Source organism: Peromyscus maniculatus, chromosome 1, assembly GCF_049852395.1.
Source record: "Peromyscus maniculatus bairdii isolate BWxNUB_F1_BW_parent chromosome 1, HU_Pman_BW_mat_3.1, whole genome shotgun sequence".
Taxonomy (NCBI): Eukaryota; Metazoa; Chordata; class Mammalia; order Rodentia; family Cricetidae; genus Peromyscus; species Peromyscus maniculatus.
Window position 1 is genome coordinate 86,315,070 of NC_134852.1, and position 25,606 is coordinate 86,340,675.

The following is a 25,606-nucleotide window of genomic DNA, read 5'->3' on the forward strand; positions in this document are numbered from 1 at the left end:
TTCTGACTTCCTGAATTGGATGGATTGTGTCCTGGAAGTGTGAGGCAAATCATCTTTTCCTCCAAAAGCTGATATTGGTCAGAGTATTTTATCCCAGCAACCAAATAAAATAAGGATGATGCTGGCCTGCATAAAACATTTACTTCTTGATTTTTAGGTGCCAAGGATTTTTCTAGAGACCAAGGACACAGAGATTAAAGCCATGACACCAACCCGCCTGCCCCACCAGCTGCTGGAATGATGGCTGCCAAAATCTTGGAGGTGGCTTCTGCCAATAGAAAAGCCTTCCCTAGAAAAAAAAACTGCAAAGAGTGCTTTCCCCCATGAATAACAGGCCAAGGACTAATATGCTGGTCCAAAGGCGCCAGACCTGGGCCACAAGATACATAGTTCTCTGGTTCTGTCACACTCTAGCACCAGACATGGAAGCAGCTGAAAGTCAAGTCCAGGGCAGACACAGCATCTTGTCTCTGCTGCTCCCTTTCCCCTTCTTACAAGTTCCTCGAGGAGCACTCCTTTTTTTTGCAGCCAGCCCCACAAACATTTCCATTTAAAACTCTGCTCCCAGAGAGTCTCACTCTGATCTTCCAGGAGCTTTAAGCCAAAAGAGCATCATATGTTTACACTTGCCCCAAATGCAGGGAACTTCATGTGTAAAGTCATCAGTGTTACTGTAAAAACCAAATCAACAATAAACCCCCAGACGATGCACAAAGATAAAGAGGCAGGACTGAATTTAGGCCCACTTTCATGGAATATGGGTAAAAACTATGAGTTGTTGTTATGTTGTTGTTGTAATCTAGAGGCTGGAGAGATGGCTCAGCAGTTAAGAGCGCTTGTTGTTCTTACAGAAGACCTAGATTTGGTTCCTAATACCCACATGGCGGTTTACAACTATCTGTAATTCTAGTTCCAGAGGACCTGACTCCCTCTTCTACTATCTAAGGGCATTAGGCATGCATATGGGGTACATCTATACCTGCAGACAAACACGCGTATACACATAAAATACAATAAATCATTTTTTTTTGGAAATTCTACTGAGAATTTCAGTTCTGTGAGGTATATGCCCAAGGACAAAGGTTAGCAAGCTTTTTCTTAAAGGCTGGCCTTGTATTTGATTGGGTCTGGGGGATAATAGACAAGCTGAGCAAGTTGCATAACCATTTCAAATGTGACTACGAGGACCTGGCCAGGCCTGACCTGCAAGTGCATTTCCCAAGGTGACTGTCAAGCATTAGTATGCACAGTAACCATTAGAGACTGCTGAGAAAACCCAGATTACCCTGATGTGGAATCTGCATGGCACTGCTTTTCTAGCTGGTACTGCTAGCCCACTCACATCCCTTTACACAGCAAGGCTCTAGTGAGCCAAAAGGAAAAGAGGGAAAAAACATCCTAAAATAGAAAAAAAAATCAAGTAGCATTGTAGGAAGTCAAAGCCAAAACTGTATAGGCTGAGGTCAGAGGGCATAGCAATAATTTAATAAACAGACATTAACAAAAGATCATCAGTGACTGCAAACTACTGTTGTTCTTGGTGTACAGAAAGAAAGCAGATTTTTGGTGACTCTAAGCCTGTATTGTTAGAAAGCAGCTAGGTGTGACTCCAGGAGAAAGAAGGGGTACTAGTGCTTGTTTGCAACGAAGAAGCTGTTGGTGTGAGAGAGATGTGCTGCATCTGGGGATCAAGCACACAGGACGAGGGGAGCTCAAAATAGATGCATCGGAGGCAAGCACAAAACACTTCGGGACTTACATTCCAGGTCCACATCAATCTACATCCTCTAAAGGAACAGACTCATGCAGTGGATATTTATTGCAAAGGAAATTAGTCAATTGGCTTACAAGCTATGGCCTACATGATCCAACAATGACTTTTTATATGCCAGGAAGACTGAGAATCCAGTACCTGCTCAGTCCATATAGCTAGGTGCCTTACTAATTCCAATCTGGCACTGAAGGCCGAGGAGATTCCTGGACAACTGTGGATCTTTAGTCCGCACTGGAAGGCCACAGAGGCTGCATTCCAAAGTTAGCGAAGTATGAAGGCAGCAGCAGAGTAGATGCATCCACAGCAAGGTGTGAAGGCCAGCAGGCAAAAGCGGCACTGCTTTCTTTAGACTTCCTTCTTTTGGGGCTGTCACCAGCAGAAAGAACTACCCACTGTAGAAGAGGGCCTTCTCCCTCCGCTACTCTTCCTCACCTAGAGGCACACTTCCAGGTCCCATCAAGCTGACACACAAGATTAACCATCACAAGTCCCAAGCCTGATGTATGTAACCTAACTTCCTGACACCTCAGGTCTACAACCTGAACAGATAAGTAGTTATCTACCTCAGAAGGGCATACTGAGGGATAAAAGTGGCTCTGTGTCCAGCTGGCATATAACCACTGAATAAAGGGTATTTCCCCTCTCTTTTGTTTTGGTAAAAAAAAATTATGTAATCACCCGCTTATATCTTTGGAGAAACGGAGCCATTGGTTTGAAGAGAGCATTGTACATGTTAGAAATTCATGAAGAATTCAGATTCAAGACTAGAATGTGGAAGGGACTCTGGTTTTCTTGCTGCTGAAGACTTGGATTCTTGCCAATGTGAAACTGCTGTGAACTGAATTATTTGCAGAAGGATTTTGCTTGGAGGAACATAATGTACAGGCTGGCATGAGGAGCCACTGAGCAAGGGAAGCATCTAGCTAGATGATGACTATTGAATGATACACAGAGATACCTATATAAATGGCCAGGACAGTGGGCTTCTCAAAGATTTCTTTTGTTTGTAAAAGTGTTTGTAAATAAGTTAAAGTCAGGGGCAGGCAGAAAGCAGAGCACCTACAAATGGTATTGGTTTAGAATCCCTAGGAAGTAAGATTCTCTCATGCCTCTATTGGTTTAGAATTCCTAGCAAGTGAGATTCTCTCATGCCTTTCAGCTGTGAGCATGTTGGAACACCCTGTCTGGTAAGTGTAATATTTGTTTCTTATTATCTAATATCTCAGAATGTGTACACAGAATGTATCTAGTTATCCTTATGAGGAAACTACCAATGCTCTGAAAGAGTGGTCCCGGTCCCACATGATGTGCAAAACTTTTCCTCAAGACACGAGGAAATAAAGTAGTTTTTTTTTTTTTTGGCTATTTTTGCATATTTCTGAGGAGCATCAGAGTGTTAGTATGGATCGCTCCATTACATGACTCCGAAGAGCTTCAGGACTTCAAGTTGGTGATGATGGTTTAAGTAACCTGTGAGAACTGATGCAGCTACACACGGGTTCATCTATGAAGCACATGCTAAGAGAACGGAGGAACTCTATATAGGTAGCCATATGTACACGCAACATAGAGGTGTCATATATTATTTCTGCATGCAAATATTACATATGACTTTATCATAATTCCGTTAAAATAAAGAATTTATTATTATTATTAAAATAAAGAGGAGCAAAAGATTGTAAGAGCCAGGGAACCAGGGAGTCTGTTGTGAGACTGTATCTCCTAGCAATGTCTGAAGCTACAACTAAAAGTCTCACCAAGATGACTACCTAAATGCGAGCTGAACAAGGACAATGATAGACATGCAAAAGTGGATGAAGTAAAGCACACAAGGCCTTAATTCTACATGAAGAACTACAAACAACTAAGGAATCCTGAGAGTGGAAGAAATAGTCCTCCCAGGGAAGAGAACACCAATGGATTATCCAATACCATATGAGTAACATTATACAGTCTGGGCAGGTTGTATTTAGAAATATGTGTGTGTGTGTATACACATATGCATATAATAACAATAATAATAAAAGATACCATGAATTTGAAAGAGAGCAAGCAGAGTTATATGGGGAGGTTTGGAAGGAGAAAGGGAAGAGATAGATAGACTGATTATATTATAATCTCAAAAAGAAAAGGAAAAAATTGAACTTAGAAATAAAAAGGAAACAGTATACAAATTAATGATTGTATTCACATCAATATATGTTTCTTATTTACTCTAAACACAAAGCAGCTATTTATCAATACTTGGGTATCTACTTTACTATCACCAGTAAGGAACTGACCTGAAATAAAACTAGAGCTACTTGCAAAGCTACAGTTTAGCACGTATTAAAGAATGGTTTCAAATCATAAAAATACTCTTTGGTTATTGCCTCAGTATTGGCAATGGACAACAGAAGGGTTGCAGTAGTATCATATAAGAGAGTAAAGGTTACTCTATAGAAAGCAAAGATTTACTCGGTATTATTAAGTAGTTTAAATGTCATTAAATGTACCTGAAACTTTATTTCCATAAGGAAAGAGCATTGAACAAATACTATTAATTTATAAGCCCCCTCTAGAATGACCCCAAATAAGTCATTAATAGTGATGACATTCAAAATGGGCCACTGAATTTGTTGAGAGCAAGGGTCAAGAGAACACTTTTGCTGACCTTAATTCTTTTCTGTGTAGGTATATTACTCATTTTTAAAATAGAATTACAAGGCTTGGGGTGTTATTCAATTGGTAGAATGTTTACTTGGCTGCACAAAGTTCTGGGTTCCTTCCATCTCTAGTGCACATAAACTGGGCATGGTAATGCACACCTGTAATATCAGTAACTCAGGAGGCAGAGGCAAGAGGACCATGAGTTCATAGCCTGGTATTTGGTATTGTCTTGATAACTTTAGCAAATTCAAGGCCGAACTGTGTTATGTCTCAAAATAAGAAGAAGAAAGAAGGGGAAAAGGAGGAAGGGGAAAAGGAGGAGGAGAAGAACAAGAAGAAAAGAGGGAAGGAAGAAAGAAAGAAAGAAAGAAAGAAAGAAAGAAAGGAAGGAAGGAAGGAAGGAAGGAAGGAAGGAAGGAAGGAAGGAAGGAAGGAAGGAGAGAAGGAGGAAGGGAGGAACGGAGGGAGGGAGGGAGGGAGGGAGGGAGGGAGGGAGGGAGGGAGGGAGGGAGGAAGGAAGGAAGGAAGGGAAGAAAGAAGAACTAAGGAAAAAGAACAAGAAAGAAAGAGAAAAAGAAAGAAAGGGGAAGGACTTGTGTATATGCCCTCATACAAGAAGGGGTAGATACCAAGTGAATATGGACACTATTTTATGACAGATAGTCTGGTAACTGGTGTGAGTGATGGAACCTGCAGGAGACTGGTTTTCTGTTTAGAAAACAAAAAACTACTGATATCCAAAAGCCTACTTTCAATTTTATTTCTATATTACCATGCCTAAAAGTATGGATCATGGATCACCGGGAAGATGACAGAAAAGAGTTCATTCAGCACTATTTCACCTATCTCCTTTCTTAAATATCTAGCTAAAATTTTAAATTATGCAGCCTCTATTGATAAAAAGCAGCCATGCAATAGAGGTTGGCCCTTGAGACACAAGCAGAAAGCTGCTGGTAGCACTCACCCTTTTCATCTCTCTATGGCTGCCATGCTGGATTGAGGCCTAGAGCTCTGACAGATGTTTTCGGAGGGTTTGGATGAGACCTACATGCTCAGGATAATGGGGCAGAATGATGGAAAGTGCTTGGGGATCAACAATATTCATGAGCAGCCACCTGAAATTGACCTCTACTTCTTGTCCACAAATTAAAAAGTAACCCCCAGGCTGAGGACAAAGTTCAGTTGATAAAGTGGTTGTCTGAGGGCAAACAGGAGACCCGAGCCTAGATCCCTAGCACCAAGCACATCCCAAAGGTGGAGACAAGAGGATTCCTGGGGTTTGGTGACTTGAAGGTCAAGCCAATTGGTGAGAGATTATTTTGAGGAGAGACTCTGTCTCAAAAAATTAAGGTGCAGAAGCAATTGAAGCCATCTAGTGCTGACCTCTGGCATCTGTACACGCATGTGCACCCACAAACACATAGACACATGAACACATGTGCACACTCCCTGTTGGCTTAAGTCATTCTGTCACATATTCTTAGTGATGTCTACAGTCAAGTTAATGAATTAATGCTGCAGAGAAGGGAGCTCATGAGCAATGAGGGAGATAAGAAAAGGACAATATCAGACCAGCTGTGTCTGAAACATTCCCCCAGTGTCTCCTTTGCTCTTCTTCCTATTGAATGAGCACAGCCTGTCAATAGATCGTGTATTTCTATTGGCATCTCTGTTTCTGCTTCATCTAAAATTAGACCCACTGCTTTACTTTCCCTACTCTTAAAAAAAAGATATATTGAAAGGACTCTTGAAAAGGCTAGAGAAAAAACAAAGAGCAGTATAATCAAACTCTAGAAAGGGACTGAAACAGAAATGCCAGGGTCTCCAGAAACTAGGAGTAGAAAGATGCTTTCTACAGTTTCATCTTGGTAAAGGGACTTGAACAACCTGTGTCTATGTGTCCCCATTCAAGCCTTCAGATTATTAGAAGATAAATGTAACTGACCCAACCAGTATCAGATACCCCAAGTCTTAGAATAAATTGTCATCGTGCCTAGGACTCAAGGGAGATCATGCAGATGTGGAATTTGAAATTGAACATATTCAAGTCTGCATTTCCCACATTCCATCTCTGCCTGGAGTGTGTATACACACTTACTTATACATGCACACCCAGAAAAGAAGTCCATAACTGCCTCCTAACCACAAGCAATTGTCACCTATTATGGGGTCCCCTTCTCTACCCTGAGGTCTGTTGACCTCCAGGTCATGAGGACAAAGGGGGCAGAAGCGGGGAGCAAGGCTATGTATGACCTGTGAACAGGATGGAAATAGCCTTCTGGGAGACCGGTTCAGACAAACAGCTCAACCTTATTTCAGAGTAAAGGGAATCCATAGGATGGGAACAGTGGCTGGGGCATCACCTAATTTACATTTGGCAGCACACTCCTATCATAGAGCTGGAGCAAATGCCTAATTATCATATGGCCAGCAGGGGGAGAGCATTTGCAGGGAACTATGTCAAAAAGTCACACTTAAGATAAGTCAGGCATCTGGGCTCAAAAATAGCTTCCAAATAAGGTCAGGCAGAGGGCAGAAGCCCCCTCTGGGAGGAGGGGAGTCTCCCATTTTGCTCCAAGCTCAGGAGAGCTGTCCAGACATGGTGTACTGCAACCTCCAAGCAGCAGGGCCATCCAACAACCTATATAATCACTAACACTCTCACCTCCTCTTCATGAGAAAAAACCCAAGTTCTTATCCATCCATTAACCAAGATAGAATGTCATTATATGTGCATTTCTGAAATCAGGTTCTCCAGGTACCACCCACAGCCAGTTAAAAAGAAAAACATGATAGAAACAATTATACATACATATATTATATATATACATGTATATATGTATGTATGTGTATGTATAGTAGTTAGAGTGAGTGGAGAAATGCAAGCAGAGAGCTTGTGTTTGCTGCTGAAACGTGCCATGGGACTGCTGTTAGTTCATTTGGAATATTATAGCAAAATTTCATAAACTGAGTAGTTCATAAACAGCACAGATTTGTTTTCCATTGCAGTACATGTAGGAAAGTCAAGGATTTAGTGCTGTCAGATATGGTGCCCGGCAAGGGCCTTCTTGTGGCTTACAGGTGGGCCTTCTCACTGTATTCTCCCATGGTTGGAGGGGACAGCTAGCTCTCTAGGGTTTCTTTTATTGCAGCACTTAATTCCATCTGTGAATTCTCCACTCTTTTGACTAAATCACCTCCCTAAGGACCCACCTCCTAATACCACCATGTTGGTGCTCAACTATCAGTGCAGGAATGTTGAGACACAGAGACATCCACACCACAGCGAAGTTCTGTTCAGTCTTTTCAATCTTGATGTTATTATCTTTAGCTAGCAACCCAATCCTTCAGGATTCTTTGCCTAAGTGAAGGTACTTGATATTTTCTTTGTGAACAGCCTAAGGGTGTCCAACCAACAGCCTGTGGACTGCAAGTGACCCAGAATAGCTGGAAATGCAACCCAACACAAACTCATAAATGTACTTAGAACATTATGAGGTTTCATAATTGTTTTGGTAACTCAACTGTGCAGTTCTCAAGCATGAATTTCATCAATGACCATGTCATGTCACCGCATCAAAAGACTCGACACCTCTGCTAGTAACTTAGAGATCCAACCTGTGCAGTGTTAGTAGTAGTCCCTTTGCCCTTTAGCTAAAGACAGTGATTCTTTCTTTAGAGATGTGGTTCCCAACCTGTGGGGGAGACCCCCACAGAGTCGCATATTAGATATTTACATTATGATTCATAACAATAGCAAAATTGCAGTTTTTAAGTAGCAACAAAATAACTTTATGGTTGGGGGGTCATGGCAACATGAGGAACTGTATTAAAGGGTCGCAGCATTAGGAAGTTCTAGAGGTTTATCATCATTATTTACCAGCTTAGGATCTTTGCATCTTGCCTTGTAATTTTGAGTGACTATAAGACCTTTTTGTGTGTGTGTTGTTAGGAATCAAATCCAAGGCCCCAGGAATGCTGGGCAAGCACTCAAGCACCAAACAACATTCCCCACTCTTATCAATAACTTATTTTATATAAATATATAAATGCTTATAAATAACTACATTTTAAGATCAAGAAAAAGGTCTATTAGAATGGGATAAAAGGAAATTAATCTCAGGTGGAGTTGTATACTGGCAACCACTTAGGTTTTGTATAAGTGGATCCTTTCTTTATTGGGGGCCATTTCCCAAATCATATAAGAATGATTATTTAATATGATGAAAATTTTAATGTCAACATTCATTTTATTCTCACAATTACTTTTAAAACACTGACAGAATGTTCTGATTGCTATTTTAATTTATTTCTTTTCCTTCAAAGTCTTCCCTTACCCATATTTCCACCATTTTTTGGAATGTCTCATAGATAGACATAATAATTCAGCACAAGCAAATAAAGTAACTCTTGTTGGGATCAATTCTGAAATGTGACAGGGAGAATAAGGACTTGGGAAGCAGTTGTTCTAAATTTTATCTCTGGTAATTATTCTAACCTTATGCAATTTATTGGTTTTTTCCCTCAATCTCCTTTTATTTATTTATAAAATGATTATCACAATGCCTAATTATATGCAGTTTGGAAATACATAATTTAAGATGTATATAAACTTACTGGAAAATGTGTGTATAGACACACAGACAAACATATTACACACACACACAGAGCAACATGTACATACCCATACACACACACACACACACATACACACTACCCAGAAAGAGGTAGCACAAAGCAGAGTGATACAATAGTCAATTGATCTTTAGCATGGGTCCTGGGAATGTTCAATGATTAAAGAACATTTCTGTCAACATAATGTGTGAGGACAACTCAATAGACACACACAGAGAAACAGAAACAGACCCTTCTCTCACAAAAATATATAAGGAAAATCAGAAGAGAGTCAAGGCTTAAATGTATGACATGTAATTGCAGGACTATTAGAAGAAAACACAAGAGAAAAGCTTATTTATATTTTGTAACATGAATTGCTAAATGGTCTTGTAATAAAACACTTGGAGCCAGATATTGGGATAAATGCTGAAAGATCAGAGAGACAAAGGAACAAGCCACTGCCACATCTTACCTCTAGGACTCCTCAGCCTGAAAAGGCTCTCTCTAACAAAAAGGCCATTAGGCGAAAGGTCTTCCTCAGCTGAAAAGCACCTCCAGCCAAAACGCCTTTAGTTCCTGTCTCCTCACGCCTTATATACCGTTCTCTACCTAGCCATATCACTTCCTTCTTGGTGCTGGGATTAAAGGTGTGTGCCATCACTGCCTGGCTCTATTTCTCTCCTAGACTGAGTCAATCTCATGTAGTCCAGGGTGGTTTTGAACTCACAGAGATCCAGACAGATCTCTGCCTCCCAAGTGCTAGGATTTAAGATGTGTGCCACTGCTGCCTGACCTCTATGGCTAATCTAATGGCTTGTTCTGTTCTCTGATCTTCAGGCAAATTCTATTAGGGCACACAATATATCACCACAATACTTTTTTTTTTTTTGGGGGGGGTTTTCGAGACAGGGTTTCTCTGTGTAGCTTTGCGCCTTTCCTGGAACTCACTTGGTAGCCCAGGCTGGCCTCGAACTCACAGAGATCCGCCTGCCTCTGCCTCCCGAGTGCTGGGATTAAAGGCGTGCGCCACCACCGCCCGGCAATACTTTTTAAATATTTGTTTTTAAACTACATATATTTATTTTATGTGTATGTGTCAGTGGTGAAGTGCATGTCTGTGCACCATATGCATGCAGGAGCCAGAAGAGGGCACAGATAATTTAGATCTGTAGTTCCAGGTGTTTGTGTGGCTGCGGCAAATCAAGCCTGGGTCCTCTGCAAGAGCTCTTAACCTCTGAACTGTTTCTCTAGCTCCATGCTTCTGTACATGGATCTTGACAAATTTTTTTAGTATGACCCCCAAAGATACAGGTTTAAAAGACAAAACTATGCATATAAGATTGCAGCAAATTACTGTTTTGGCATAGCAGAGGAAACAGTCAAGAGAGTAAGGAAGCAACCATTTTGTGGAAAAGATGTTTATCCACACATTTGATAAGAGTTTAATGACTGAAACATGTGAAGAACTCAAAGAACCCAAATAAAGGAGAGCAACCCAATTCAAAAAGGAGAGAAAGCGACAAATAGACTTTTTATCATAGTAGAACATATAAACAGCCACTGGGTGTGTGGGAAAACTCCAAACATGATGTGTCTTCAGGAAAACACCTGTCTGCATAATAATGAGATTCACTTCAGTCCTGTGAGAGTGGCTATCATCGAAAGACAAGAGATGATAAATTCGAACAAAGCAAGGTTGGGGGCAAAAGGTAACTTGTACGCTGTTGGGTGTGAATTGCCACAGCGATTATGGAAACAGTACAGAAGTTCCTCAAAAGGTTACAAGTACAACTGCCATATGGTCCAGCTCTCCCAGTCTGGGAGCATAGCTGAAGAAATAAAGCCAATGTCTCCTAAGACATCTCTGCATTCCCATGTTCACCACAGCACTCGCTGCACACCCAAAATATGGAAATGGGTCAAGTGTCCTTGGATGGATGAATGGATGAGGAGGTGTGAGACATATCCAATGTTCTTCCTTTAAAAAGGACGAATTCTTGTGAATTGACTAGTTTTATGTCATACTAGTTTCATGTTTTACTTATGTCATACTTGACATAAGCTGGAGCCATCGGAGAGGAGGGAGCCTCAATGGAGATAATGTCTCCATAAGAAGGGGCTATAGACAAGCCTGTAGGGCATTTTCTTAATTAGTGACTGATGGAGGGGGGCCCCACTCATTGTGCACCCCTGGGCTGGTGAGAACAGTGCCACCCTGGGCTGGTGAGAACACTGTCACCCTGGGCTGGTGGTCCTGGTTCTATAAGAAGACAGGCTGAGCAAGCTGTGGAGAGCAAGCCAGTAAGCTACACCCCTCCATAGCCTCTGCATCAGCTCCTGCCTCCAGGTTCCTGCCCTGTGTGGGTTTCTATCATTACTGCTTCTGATAATGAACTGTTATTTGGAACTGTGAGCAAAGTAACTCCCCACTCCCAAGTTACTTTTGGTCATGATGCTTCATCACAGCAATGATAACCCTAACTAAAATATCCTGTCAACAGCACGATTGAGGCTGGCAAGAGAAAGACAAATAACCCAGTCTCACTCTTGTGTAGAATCCATATTCACATCAGTCATAGAAGCAGTGGTTGTAGGAAGCTACAAGAAAGGGGAGATGTGGAGATTTGGGTGAAGGGGTACCAGTCTACAGCCACCTGATACAGTGGAGACCCCTAAGAACTCCAGTATTAGGGATGAAGCTTTGGGTTGCACAATCAAAAGGAACATAATGATGTATCACATATATACTGCAGTGGTAACAGCACATTTGGGGGTGCTACCAATCCAGTTACGTGGAAGGAGTAAGTTCTGGAGAGCAGATGCCCACCATAATGACTGTGTCTAATAAACTACATTGTATTGTAGCTAGAGTTTTCCTGCCTTGCCCACAGTCAGGACAAATCTTTGTCACCCGCCAGTCCCACAGCTGCTCAGACCTAACCAAGTAAACACAGAGACTTATATTGCTTACAAACTGTATGGCCATGGCAGGCTTCTTGCTAACTGTTCTTAAATTAATCCATTTCCATAAATCTATACCTTGCCACGTGGCTCGTGGCTTACTGGCATCTTCTCATGCTGCTTGTCAGGGTGGCGGCTGGCAGTGACTCCTTCTGCCTTCCTGTTCTTTTATTTCTCCTCTCTGTTAGTCCCGCCTATACTTCCTGCCTAGCCACGGGCCAGTGTTTTATTTATTGGCCAATCAGAGCAACTTGACATACAGACCATCCCACAGCACAGCCAAGTGCAGACCATCTCAGACACCTGCACTCAGGCCCATGGTCCTAATCATCCTCTATGCGGACCTGCTGGGTAAAGCCACGAGGAACCTGAGAACGGGCTCCCACAGGACATACAGAACATCCCACAGAATTGTATGCTTGAAATTTCTTGTGGGGGTGCTGAGTTTGGGCATTTTCATCCCATCCTCCTTTCTCATTTCCTCTGTTAGTGAAGATCCTATGGCCCCCCTCTCATACTTGATGCAGTGGTGACTGGGCTAATCATATGCAGGTAATCATAGCTGTTGATGAGTTCAAGCATGTAACAGGAGGGAACGGTTCTTAAGGTTATCACCACACACAGAGAGTGATTTTTTTTCACTCCAGTTGGCAGTGTGAACCTGGGAGAGTGGTGCCTAAAAATGAGGCAGATTAAAGTCTCATGCAATGGCCAACTTTATTCAGAGCATCAGACAATTTATGCTTTGAGGATTAAGAAGAATCACATGTGTAAGGTGTTCAATCACAAGGACAAACCATACATTGCAAAAACATGTTTTTCCATAAAGGCACATGAACAACAGCAGCTGAAAGCAACTCACTTCTATCCTCTGCACCCAGGAGGAGCAAGAAAAGACATTCCAAGAACAATTCTGTGTTTTGAAGAAACTAAGATCACAAGACTCTTGTCTTGTTTCCTTGAAGTTTTCTCACAAGCACTCAGAAATCTCCTCACATAACTCCATTCTTGGATGGTGTTCTGACAGTAATTTTTTGAGATAATGAATGTCTTAATTAGCAGAATAGTGGTAACTCTCTCCCAGTCTATACATATATTAAAACATAATTTACATCTTAAAATACAGAAGTTTTTTGTTGAGTATACCTCAGTAAATTAGGAGGGGGAAATTAATAAGAATAAAAGTACTTGCTGGCACATGGAGAGGGGATGGGCATGGACTGGAGAAATGGCTCAGCAGTTAAAGACCTGGCCAAAGACCTGATTCGGTCCCCAGAACATACACGGTGGCTCACAACCTCCTGTAACTGTAGTCCTAGGGTATCAGAGTCCTACTTGGGCCTCCTCGGGTGTCAGGCACTCATGGGTACACATTCATATATGCAGGCGCTCTTACTTATACACTTCCTTTAAGTCCTTGCTGAATCTGACCGATCTGCATATTTCTACTGACCAATACAACACATGCATCTTTAAGCCATGCACATTATTTCTGCACTTTATGCAAAGTAAAGCAGAATCTTTACTGTTGTGACTGACAAATCTTTACTGTCCAGTCTTTACACATATGCCCAAATCACAACCATTCCTGTCCCTGTGCCCCACACAAATGCCCCCTTTTTTTTTTCTTACTTTTTCATTAATGGTAGTGATGTGTCTGTCTTTTAGAGAATAGCTCAGATGCCACCACTTGCAGGAAGCCTCGTTTCCTGGAAATGTATCCCTCCACTGCGCCTCCGTGTCAGGCTGCTGCGTCGTTGTCTGCTTACCTTTATCTTACCCACTCACCGCCGAGAAACTTCAGGCAATGTCAGCCATTTCAGTGGAGGGCTTCTGATATGGACAGCCCATTCCGATGTTGTTATAAGAACTGAATGAATACATAGGGAAAGGTGCGGCAAGCTGGACATTAGCGCCTGTGAAAACCCTACCCACCCCAGGGTTAGGAAGGGGAGAGGGGAGGTAGTACTGTCAAAACCTGGGATCCAGGGATCCAGCAGGATTCTCCCCTCAAATAGGAAAGACACAGAAATATCCTTTATACTACCCTCAGGTTTCTGTCATGGGTTCCTTTAGCCAAAGCAAGATGACAAGTGACAAACAGGTCTGGAAACATCATTTCAGGCACCATCCGAAACAATATTGAACAGAGGCAGGGATTTCATCTGAAAGTCAATGGGGAAATGGCTGGTGCAGTTACTGATGCTATTCTCAGTGTCTACTCCCTCACACAGCAGCAGCAATATGGCTTTATGCCAACTGAGACTCCTTCTGCTAAGAGGGCCTACAAGTCTCGATCTTTGGACAGTGTCACTTGCTTCACTTAAATTGTCTGGCCTTCTTTGTTGTTGTTTTGTTATTGTTGTTTTTGTTTTTCAAGACAGGGTTTCTCCGTGTAGTTTTGGTGCCTTTCCTGGATCTCGCTCTGTAGACCAGGCTGGCCTCGAACTCACAGAGATCCGCCTGGCTCTGCCTCCTGAGTGCTGGGATTCAAGGCGTGCACCACCAATGCCTAGCTTATCTGGCCTTCTGTAATTTGAACACCAAACTATAAACACCAACACTTCTTCTAAAACAAAAGTAGCGAGGAAAGGGGGGAAATAATTCCTCTCTCCTCCTCTTCTCTCTCTCTCTCTCTCATGCATGCATGAGTGCATATGTGTGTGTGCGCGCGAGTGTGAGTGAGTGTGTGTGTGTGTGTGTGTGTGTGTGCGTGTGTGTGCATATTCATGATTCTCTTTCTTGTGTGGTAAACCAAAAGCTTCATTTCTGATAGGCCAGAGTGCATACTGGGTTTTTCTGTATAAGTTTGCTCTAAACTTATGTTAATTTTACAGCTGAACCCAGTGCTAGAGGGAATGTCCCCTGGTAGAATCACACGTCCTTTGGGAATTAAGACCTCTGAACTACAGTTGCTGACATAAAACAATGACATAAAATACAAAAACAATGATTCCTACTTCTGTTTTTCTTCCAACACATTATTTTTATTGATAATTTGGGAATTTTACATCATGCACTCCATCATACCCACTTCCCAGTCCTCCCAGGTCTGTCCCCCAACCCTGTGACCTCTCCCCAGAAGGAGGAGGAGGAGAAGGGAAAGAAAAAGAAAAAGAAGAAGAGGAAGAGGAAGAAGAGGACAAGTTCAATTTCTTTTTCACTGGAGCATGCTCAAACTCCCAGTGGCCAGCCCCTTAAAGAAAACTAAGTCCTTCCCCACCCCTGCCAGAAGCCATCAATTGTGGAGAGCTATACTTCAGCATCCTTATCGGAATTTTCAAGCATTCTCTTCGATGGCTTCCTGTCTAGACTGTTAATTTCAAGGGGGTGAGAGGGTAAGGGTTGTCATAGAAGCCTTCCATGTCCCTCTTTCTTGACTGTGAGTCTGCAGTCGTGTATACAACTGCAAAAGTATTTTCCTTGCCCTTTACAGTCAACAGGAGCATGGCTCCTGGCCTTCCACATGTTATTCCCAAACTGTCATCTTTACTAGAGAGAGAGAGATTGAGACAAGGAGGGGGAGGGAGGGGGGAAGGAGAGAGAGAGCCCAGGTATGGATAAGAAATGCTAAAGCTTATCCATTTATTTCCTTTTATTGGTTGAACATAATCAGTTGGCAAGCCTGAGACATGCAGCTTGTAGCAGAGAAAGGGAACATCAAAGAATGAGTCAGCAGACAAAATGGTGAAGGACTGGTTGGCTCATTAGAGTTGTCCTCCAAATTTCAGAATTCATCTGGGAAATGATCTGTCTTCAGGATTTCATTGAACGGGTGAGGATCCATTTACTCTGGTCAAAGTCTAGTATGGACCCAAATGAAAGTAGAAGATAATAGAGTTTTGCCTTGGGCAAATGTCCTACTGTTAGGAGTTTAGAAGCACTGAAGGAGTTTGGGGATGAGTCTCATTTTATGTTGTTCACCTCCATTGCCTGTTCATGGTGGGGTTCATTGTTGCTAGAGTTTCCCTGCCTTGTCCACAGTCAGGACAAATCTTTGTCACCCGCCAGTCCCACAGCCGCTCAGACCCAACCAAGTAAACACAGAGACTTATTTTGCTTACAAACTACATGGCCGTGGCAGGCTTCCTGCTAACTGTCCTTATCTTGCTAACTGTGCTTTTATCTTAAATTGATCCATTTCCATACATCTATATCTTGCCATGTGGCTGGTGGCTTACTGGCGTCTTCACATGCTGCTGGTCATGGCGGCGGCTGCAGTGTCTCTGGTCATGGCGGCGGCTGCAGCGTCTCCTTCTGCCTTTCTGTCCTTTTATTTCTCCTCTCTGTTAGTCCCGCCTATCTTTCCTGCCTAGCCACGGCCGATCAGGTTTTATTTATTGACCAATCAGAGCAATTTGACATACAGACCATCCCCCAGCACAGCCAAGTGCAGACCATCTCAAACACCTGCACTCAGGCCCGTGGTCCTAATCATCCTCTATATGGACCTGCTGGGTAACGCCACAAAGAACCCAAGAAGGGCTCCCACAGGACAAACAGAACATCCCACAGCAGTTCATTTATGAGAGCGTGTCTTAACAGAACTGTGGAGGAGCGGCACCAAACCAAACACCTGCGACCTGAATCCCTCTGGGCCAATCACTCCATGCTCTGAGCTCTGCCACACTCCAGCAGTATAGTTACAGACCTAAACATTCCAGGACTCCACTGTTCACTGGAGAGCTGTTGCTGTAGCTGTGTGAATGGCTTTCAAGACTGATTTCGGTACTTGTTTTTCTTCAAAACACAGAACGTCTCACTCACATGTCAAATGAGAGCCAGGCAGTTCAGAAGGGAATATAACTTAGAAGAGTAATGTTACTATAACTTTAATAATATGTATATGCATAAATAAAAAATCATGCTAAATAAGTAATTCATCTTCTAACCAAGTAGCTCAGAAACTTTATTCAGGGAGGATGCCTTATAAAAACATTCTTATAAAAAACAGTAATAGTTTGCCTTTCTGCAAACATTTGTGGCCAAGCAAACATGTAATTCCAGAACTTGAGTGGCTGAGGGAGGGTCATAAATACAAAATAAGCTTGAGTTATAGAGGGAAGACCTGTCTCAAAACAAACAAGCAAACAAAAATGTACTTCTAGATGTTGAATAGATGCTAAATGTTCTTTCTGTAATAAAACACTGACCCAAAACAACCTCAGAGAGGAAAGGGTTTATCCCAACTTGCTCTTCCATGTAACATCCCATCACTGAAAGAAGCCAGGGCATGGACCTGAAGCATAAACTAATGATGAAACCATGGAAGAACCTCTTCACTGGCTCACTCTCTCTCTCTCTCTCTCTCTCTCTCTCTCTCTCTCTCTCTCTCTCTCTCTCTCTCTCCTCTCTCTGGCTGGTACAAGGCCAGCTTTCTTCTACAACCCAGGACCACCTGCCCATGGAAGTACCAGGCACAGTGGGCTGAGACTTCCCACATCAATCATCAATCAAGATAATTCCCACATACATGATTACAAGTCCATCTGATATGGGCAAACCCTCACCTGAGACTCCCTCTTCTAAGCTGACTCTTGGCTATGTCAAGTTGACAACACAAATCAGCTAGGACAGGGAGCTGGAGACATGGCTCAGTTATAAAAAATGCGCATTGTTCTTGTAAAGAACCTGGTTTCAGTTCCCATCACCCATATGGTAGCTCAAAACCATTCGTAATTCCAATTTAAGGGTATCTGATACTGTCTTCTGAACACCATGGGTGCAAAGCATGCATGTGGTATGAAGACATACATACAAGAAAAACACTCATACACATAAAATAAAAATAAATCTGAAAAAGTAATTAGTTCAATAAGGAATACAAAAAATTAATTTCCAACTTCAGCATAGATTGTTGAATGTCTACTCCCCATCCCCTCTCTGTCCTCCCCCTTCCATAAAAACAAAAGAAATTTTCACTTGGACATATACTTTCTTTGATGTAAGGAGTGGCCATATGACTACCACCTACCCAATGTGGGGTCATATAACTACAGCCTATCAAATGTGAGGTCAAAGGACTACAACCTACCCAATGTGAGGTCAAATGACTACAACCTATCCAATGTGATTTCAGAAAAAGATTCCAGGGGAGCTCCTAAACTCACCCTCAAGTTGACATCCTGTACATGACATTCCCTGGACCCACTTTGCTACTGGCCTTTCCCTCTCCTGAAACATGAAAGGAAACAACTGGTAAATACTTTTAAAAATGCAAGTCATTTTTGGGAAAGATGGAGCAGTGAATGGTGAGCTCCATGAGTTCAGGTCTTAGAGGACTCTGACACAAAGCTGCCACACAACTGGACAACCTAATGCCAAGCTTAGCTGTACCTGAAAAAGGAAACCATTTTTATGAAGTGTCAATCATTGTCAGGAACTTCTCAAACAAAATAGAAGCTTCCAAAAAATTCCACAAAAATGCCCCATATTATTAATGATTATGCAAATCAAAATTATCTTCTCAATCCAGGTGGAATGACTATTATAAAAATTACAAAACTGGTAAGGATGTGGATAAAAAGAAATTCACATACATGCCTAGTGAGAGTCAGAGTCTTATTAATAAAACCTAGAGTCAGGTATCAAGGGTGAAGGCTGAAAGATCAGAGAAGCAAAGCAGCCAGCCACTAGAGACTTCTTACCTCTATGAATCCTCAGACTGAATGGAGGGGAGTGGTTTGAGATCCTGTCTTCACCTGCCTTATATTCCTGTCTCCACCTCCCTAATGCTGGGATTAAAGGCATGTACCACTACCACCACTACCAGCTCTGTCTTTCTTTTAGACTAGTTCAATCTCATGTTGCCCAGGGTGGCCTTGAACTCCTGATCTTCCTGCTTCCTCCTCCTAAGTGTTGAGATTAAAGGTGTATGCCACTACTGCCTGGCCTGTATGGTTAAGTAGCTAGCTCCACCCTCTGATCTCCAGGAAAGCTTTATTTGTTGGAACATAAACAAAATATCACACAAAAGGTGGATATCAATTAGCACCACCTCTATAGAGAACACATAATTTTGTTCTTCCAGCCTGATCTATGGGAAATGATCTTGACAAACCAGGGACACCTACATGATCATGCTTCATGTGTAACAGCTAAAATATGGAGTCAGCCTAGGTGCCCATGAGTGGATGAGTGGATAAAGAAAATGTGGTAGACACATGCAACGCAGTGTCAACCCATAACATATAATGAAATCCTGTAATTTGTGAAAACATGGAACTAAAGATGATTGTGTTAAGTGAAATAAGCCAGACACAAAAAACAACCATGAGTTCTTTCTGATGTGTGGAAGCAAAAAAAAAAAAAAAAAAAAAAAAAAAAAAAGAAAGAAAGTAGAATTGCGGTTACTAGAAACTGAAACTGAAAATGATGAAATGATGGGATATGGGGAGGGGGAGGGAAATGTTAACAATATGCATACATAGAAATGTCACATTGAACCCACTAATATTTGCTGTGAGATGATCTGTATGTCAAATTGCTCTGATTGGTCAATAAATAAAACACTGATTGGCCAGTGGCCAGGCAGGAAGTAGGCGGGACAAGGAGGGGAGAATTCTGGGAGGTGGAAGGCTGAGTGAAGGAGACACTGCCAGCCACCACCATGATAAGAAACATGTGAAGATGCTGGTAAGCCACAAGCCACGCGTGGCAAGGTATAGATTTATGGAAATGGATTAACTTAAGCTGTAAGAACAGTTAGCAAGAAGCCTGCCACGGCCATACAGTTTGTAAGCAATAGAAGTCTCTGTGTTTACTTGGTTGGGTCTGAGTGGCTGTGGGATTGGTAGGTGAGAAAGGTTTGTCCTGACTGTGGACAAGGCAAGAAAACTCTAGCTACAAATGGTGCCCAACGTGTTGGCAAGAGTTTCCACCTAAAACCTGAGAAAAAAGATTCTAAAACGGAGCTAAAAACAGTTCCTAGTTGTCTCTTTCAAGTTAGCGGTAGCCTTTGTGTTTGAGCTACTATGGCGGGTTCCTGGCATGTGCGCTCGACCTGCAGTATGGCGGGAATGAGGCCTCTGCAAGTGGCATATTAAGCTGCGTGGTGGATTTAGCCTGTTCTAGTACAAAACAAAAAGAGGTTTCTGGGCTACATGCTGCTTTGATAGAAGCATAGACCCACTATTTCTGAGAGTTGATGGCTCCCAGAGCTGGCGGAAAAAGTACCACCGCCATGTTGGGAAGCTGCGGCTGTGGGACTGGCGGGTGACAAAGATTTGTCCAGACTGTGGGCAAGGCAGGAAAGCTCTAGCTACAAATATTAAATTAGTTATCACCAATACATTTTTTTAGTACTGCCATGGCACACTTTGTGTTATCTTCAACTAGTTTCCATTTCCTTCTGCAGATCTCAGGCAGAGACTGATGTTTGGGAAGTGGGAGTCCTTCCTTGGGGCTCTAGAGAAGACTAGGGAATTAAGGATGAACATTAAGAGTGTGGATTTAAGGTGAACATGTGTCCATTCAACCAATCATCACTACTGTCACTAGTTGAAACTGTGTGGTCACAAGATAGAAGAGACTAGGAGACAGACAGAAACACATTTTACCATTAAAAAAAAATTAACACCAACTAGGTAAGAGCCAATAAGTTAGTTGCATGGATTAAATGAAGCCTGGGTCTATTTGAAAGAATTTGCATGTTATCTCTTACATAGTCGAGCAAGCAACAGCTTTTAGCATTACCAGTTGAGATGCAGCAACTGAGCCGTGAAAATCATTACTCAGTTTGTGGTTGTTAAGTCTGGGAAATCAAGCCAAAGTCTTTCTAATCACTGGCAGTCTTTGAGGAAGTCAGGACCTTATGGGAGTTTATGCTCTTCCCTCCTCCAGATCCTTCTGTGTGCTGGATTCTGCTCCCAAGACACTTGAGTCACTGCCATGGACTTCTCTGTTTTTGTACTGAGGAATAGAAAAGAACCTGTAAACGTTCTTATTTTGTAATTACTTTGAATTACTTTGTAATTCCACAATGTGTGAGTCACACCAGCCCCAGGGATCCTCCTCTTTCTCCCCTTTGAGCTATTAAACCTTCTCTGATGCTTTCACAGCCAAATCTCTCAACCTTTGGGAAAGTCAAAATTTTCCTGACTGTTTTCCACAGAACATTGACATCTCTGAAGAATCCAAATGGCCAGTGACCAGATATACTTGGAAGTAGCAGATGTAGTTTTAAATGCCATGAATCTCGTTGCCACATGGATCATCAACCATAGCATTGATTCTCTTGAGAGTGAGAGCCAGAAAGTTAATTAGCAAAAACTATACTTTGGTTGAAAATCAACCTCTGTCAAAAGTGAAAGAAATTTTGAAATTCAAAAAGAAGAAAAAACTTATTCTTGCTAGTCCAATCAAATGCAAAGTATGATTGAGGTCAAATTCACGGATTTTTATAGTAAGAAGAGCCTAGGAAACTATGCATATGTAAAGAGGCCTTTGAGTCCCACAGAGGAAGTAGAGAAGTACCAGAACCAAAAGATGACTCATCTGAGCAGAGAAGGGCAAGCCTGTGAACAGACATGGTGACCTGGTCCCTTGGCTAAGACAAAACAGTAGAAGAGGCTATGCCAACAAAAATCAGCTCTACTGGAGTACTCCAGAGCAATGGAACTTTCTGCTCACTTTCTTAGACAGACTGGAAGATATTCAGTCTTTTCTTCTACTGGCATATGTTCTTTGCACACAGTAGGCTTTGAAAGCTAGTTTTATACAAGTATATTACATTCTTTGTCATAAGAGCAGCAACTCATATAAAAAGTGGATTCGATCTATCAAGATATGTGACTGGAGACATGAGCCCAAGGCCATATACCCCAAGAATAGCTCAAGGGAAATCAGTGCCTCTGTGTGACTTTGGGAGAGAAAGTGGACTTCCAACCATATCAGCAGTGACTTTAGTAACAAAAAGGAGGTATCTGTATAAGGCTCCTCAAACTTGACACAAAAGACTAGAAGAACTTCACTAGCAGACACCAGCACCCTGTGCATGCCAGTGTCTGATGAGGCCTCTTCTTTCACAATGGACCTCAATCTAGGTTGAGCCAGACCTTATTCAACCACCCTTCCACAGAAGATTCCAGCACACATGAAGAGCACGGCTTAGGGATTCAAATTCACTGTTCCCTGAGAATTTAAAGACTTGCAAGACAGAGCTGGGTAGGGACCTAACAGTGAGCATTTTCCCAAAAGATGTCATGTGTGCTGGAACAGCATCTCCAAGCTGGATGAAGGGGAGGTGCCACTAACTAACTGCATCTGTCTGTGCTCTAGCCCTTTCACTACACACCTTGCCCAGTTAGCTGTGAAGGTCATGGTCCATAAAAAGCACATCGGCTACAGAAAATAAAAAAGCAACGGGTTTTTGTTGCATGCTGAACAAAACTTGCAATTTAATTTTCAATCCTATTATTTTAATGATTCTACTACCTCAGAGGAGGGAATAAAGGTATAAAATAAGCTTTAGAAAATAAATGTAATGTGAAAGGAGAATTTTCATGAAAGAGCAACAGAGGGCTGTAAGGGAAAAAAATAAGTGACCAAACAATGCTAAAAAAAAAAAAAAAAAAAAAAAAAAAAAAAAAAAAAAAAAGGTCCAGCTCAATAAGTAAGAGAATTCCACAGCATTGTAGTGAAGAGAGTGGTTATGTGCTCTGAAAGTTAAACTTGAGGAATGAAATTAAAATTGCAAAAACTGATCCGTTGGTCTGAAGGGAGGACAAATGTGTCACCTGAAAATTGGGAGTAACTCAAGCCATAGTCAGAATTAGAGTACAGACAAAGGGGGGTTGGTATTGACAGGATTTCCTCCAAATTATTATTATGAGGCTAATAATACTCCATGAGATTGGGAGACTATGTAAGGAATATGATTGCAAAATGGAGCTTTTGCACAAATGGGCTACTGGTGGATTTCACCAAACGAGGAAGAAATTGCAACAATTCCCTACAATCTCTCTTAGAAGACAAAAGCAGAGAAATATTTTTTAACTCTCCTAATAGACCAATATTTCCCTAATAATAAAAAGAAACACATTAGAATTTCACAAACATGGACTTGAACACTTACAACAAAAAATTATTGAATCAAGCACAATTCATAAAAAGAGATCAATAGGGCTGGAGAGATGGCTCAGAACTTAGGAGCACCGACTGCTCTTCCAGAAGTCCTGAGTTCAATTCCCAGCACCCACATGGTGGCTCACAACCATCTGCAATGAGATCTGGCACCCTCTTTTGTATACATAATAAATAAATAAATCTTTAAAAAAAGAGAGATCAATAAAACAACCAAGTGAGACTTATTTCAGACATGTAAGGAATAAGGCCCATTGAGTGTGGTATAAAACTTTTGATATAGTGAAATTAATTAATATATTATCTGTTATGGAATGCTATTTTAAATAGACAAAGATGTGTCACATTTGTTTATTCTGTGGAATGTTACTTTAACAGTGTAAAGGTGTGTTACTTTGGTTTATGCTGCATTTGCTTAATTATGTAAAGATGTGTTGCATCTGTTTCACCTTGCACGCCTAAAGTACCTAATCGGTTTAATAAAAAGCTGAACAGTCATTAGCTAGGCAGGAGAGGGATAGGTGGAGCTACCAGGCAGAGAGAATAGATAGGAGGAGGAACCTAGGGTCAGGGGAATGAAGAACAAGAGAGAGAAGAAGGAGGAGAGAATGAGGGAGAAGCCCAGGGCCAGAAGCCAGACAGCAGACATGAGAAGCAGTGAACGTAAGATATACAGAAGTAAGAAAAGTAAAAAGCCTTGAGGCAAAAGGTAGATAAAGAGAAACAGGTCAATTTAAGTTAAAAGAACTATCCAGGAATGAGTCTAAGTAAGGCTAAGCATTCAAAAGTAATAATAAGTCTGTGTGTCATGATTTGGGAGCTGGTTGGTGGCCAAAAAGAAAAAAAACTGGTACAAATATCCATCAGTTAATACTCTCTGTCACATAACCTCAACAGGTTAAAGAAGAAAAGCTACATAATGCATCATTACACATGTGTTAGTCCATTTTCCATTACTATTACAAAATACTCAAAGCTAGGTACTTATGAAGAGATTTGTTGAACCCACAATTTTGGAGGTTACACTTCCAAGGCTGGAATGTGTCCCACTGGCCTGGTCTCTTTAGAGAGCCTCATGAAAGAGGAATCATGGCAGGATGCATACAAGAAGAGATCACAGGGTGAGTCAAAAGGCCAGAGCAAGGGTCAGGATCAGCCTTGTTGTTCTTACAATAGCCCTCTTGCAAAACCTATCATAGAGACTCAAAACTACCTTAATTCCTTCATTGGGAGAGGAGGGGGCGATGAAAAGCAAAATAGAAGAAGCTTAGAACAGCAAGCTTTGTGGACACGTTTTTAAACACATTTACCAAAATCCATAGAGTGTACAACACGTACACACAAATAGTGTCTAATGTAAACCAGAGAATGTGGATAACATGTATGCTCGTCTTGGCTTGTCCACTGGAACAAATATACCACTCTAGTCAGATAGTTGCTAGGAGAGAGGGAATGTTCACTTGAGTGGGTGGGGAATATTCTATTTTATTTTACAACTTTCTATTCTAATTTACTGTTCACCGAAAACTATGTATTTATAATCATTGGTAATGATCTTTTCTCAGAGGACAGACTAATATACTTGCACATACACACACATATATGAGAAGGATGGTTAACATTTATATGTTTACATGTATATATATATTATATCTGTATATAATATATATATTAGGCATACATTGATAAATACTACATATATATACATATATACATATATATGATAACCATTCTCAAAAATCAAAGAATATAGTAGTGTCAGCATTCCAAAAACATAATAGGAAAGATAATAAAATTTTGTCTCTGTGTGATAAGATTATAGGGTATTTCTGTAACTCCTGAATAGTTTTTAGTACTTTTCAACTTCTCCATGATAATACATATTCATTATTGCTAATGACAAGCTGATGCCATTTAAGATATATGTATGTGTTGCATATATGAGTATTTAGACAAACACACATCACCCTATCCTTGCATGGGTACAGAGAAGATGGGTCAAAATAGCAGAAACTCCTGCTCATCAGAACAGGAGCAGCAAATTATCTGAAGCATAATTTGCTGGACTGTATGCAAATGTTGTGCAATGGATTTACATTTCATATAGGAAACACGTTTGTAAAATAAAATCCAATATGCTGTACATAGAATAATACTTCATACATAACCTTGAGCATGAGGAGGTGTTTGTGATTATTAATACTTAGAAGAATCTTGGCAGAGGCAGGGCTAACATGACATTTAGCTGTTTGTACAAGAGGAGTTAGATAAATAACAGTCATTTAAAGGATAATAATCAGTGTGGAAATACAGTGTTTCTAGTACAAATGGAGGTGAACTGTTACATTTTTCTATAGAAAAGTGTAACATTCCCCAAATCAAAGAAGACATATGTTACATACCTTTATTTTAAAATGTGCTACATTTGTTTATGCTGTGGGACATTTGTTTAATGATGCAAAGACATTTACATTCTTTTGTGTTCCATTTGTTTAACTCTGTGAAGCTGTTTTACTCTGCTTG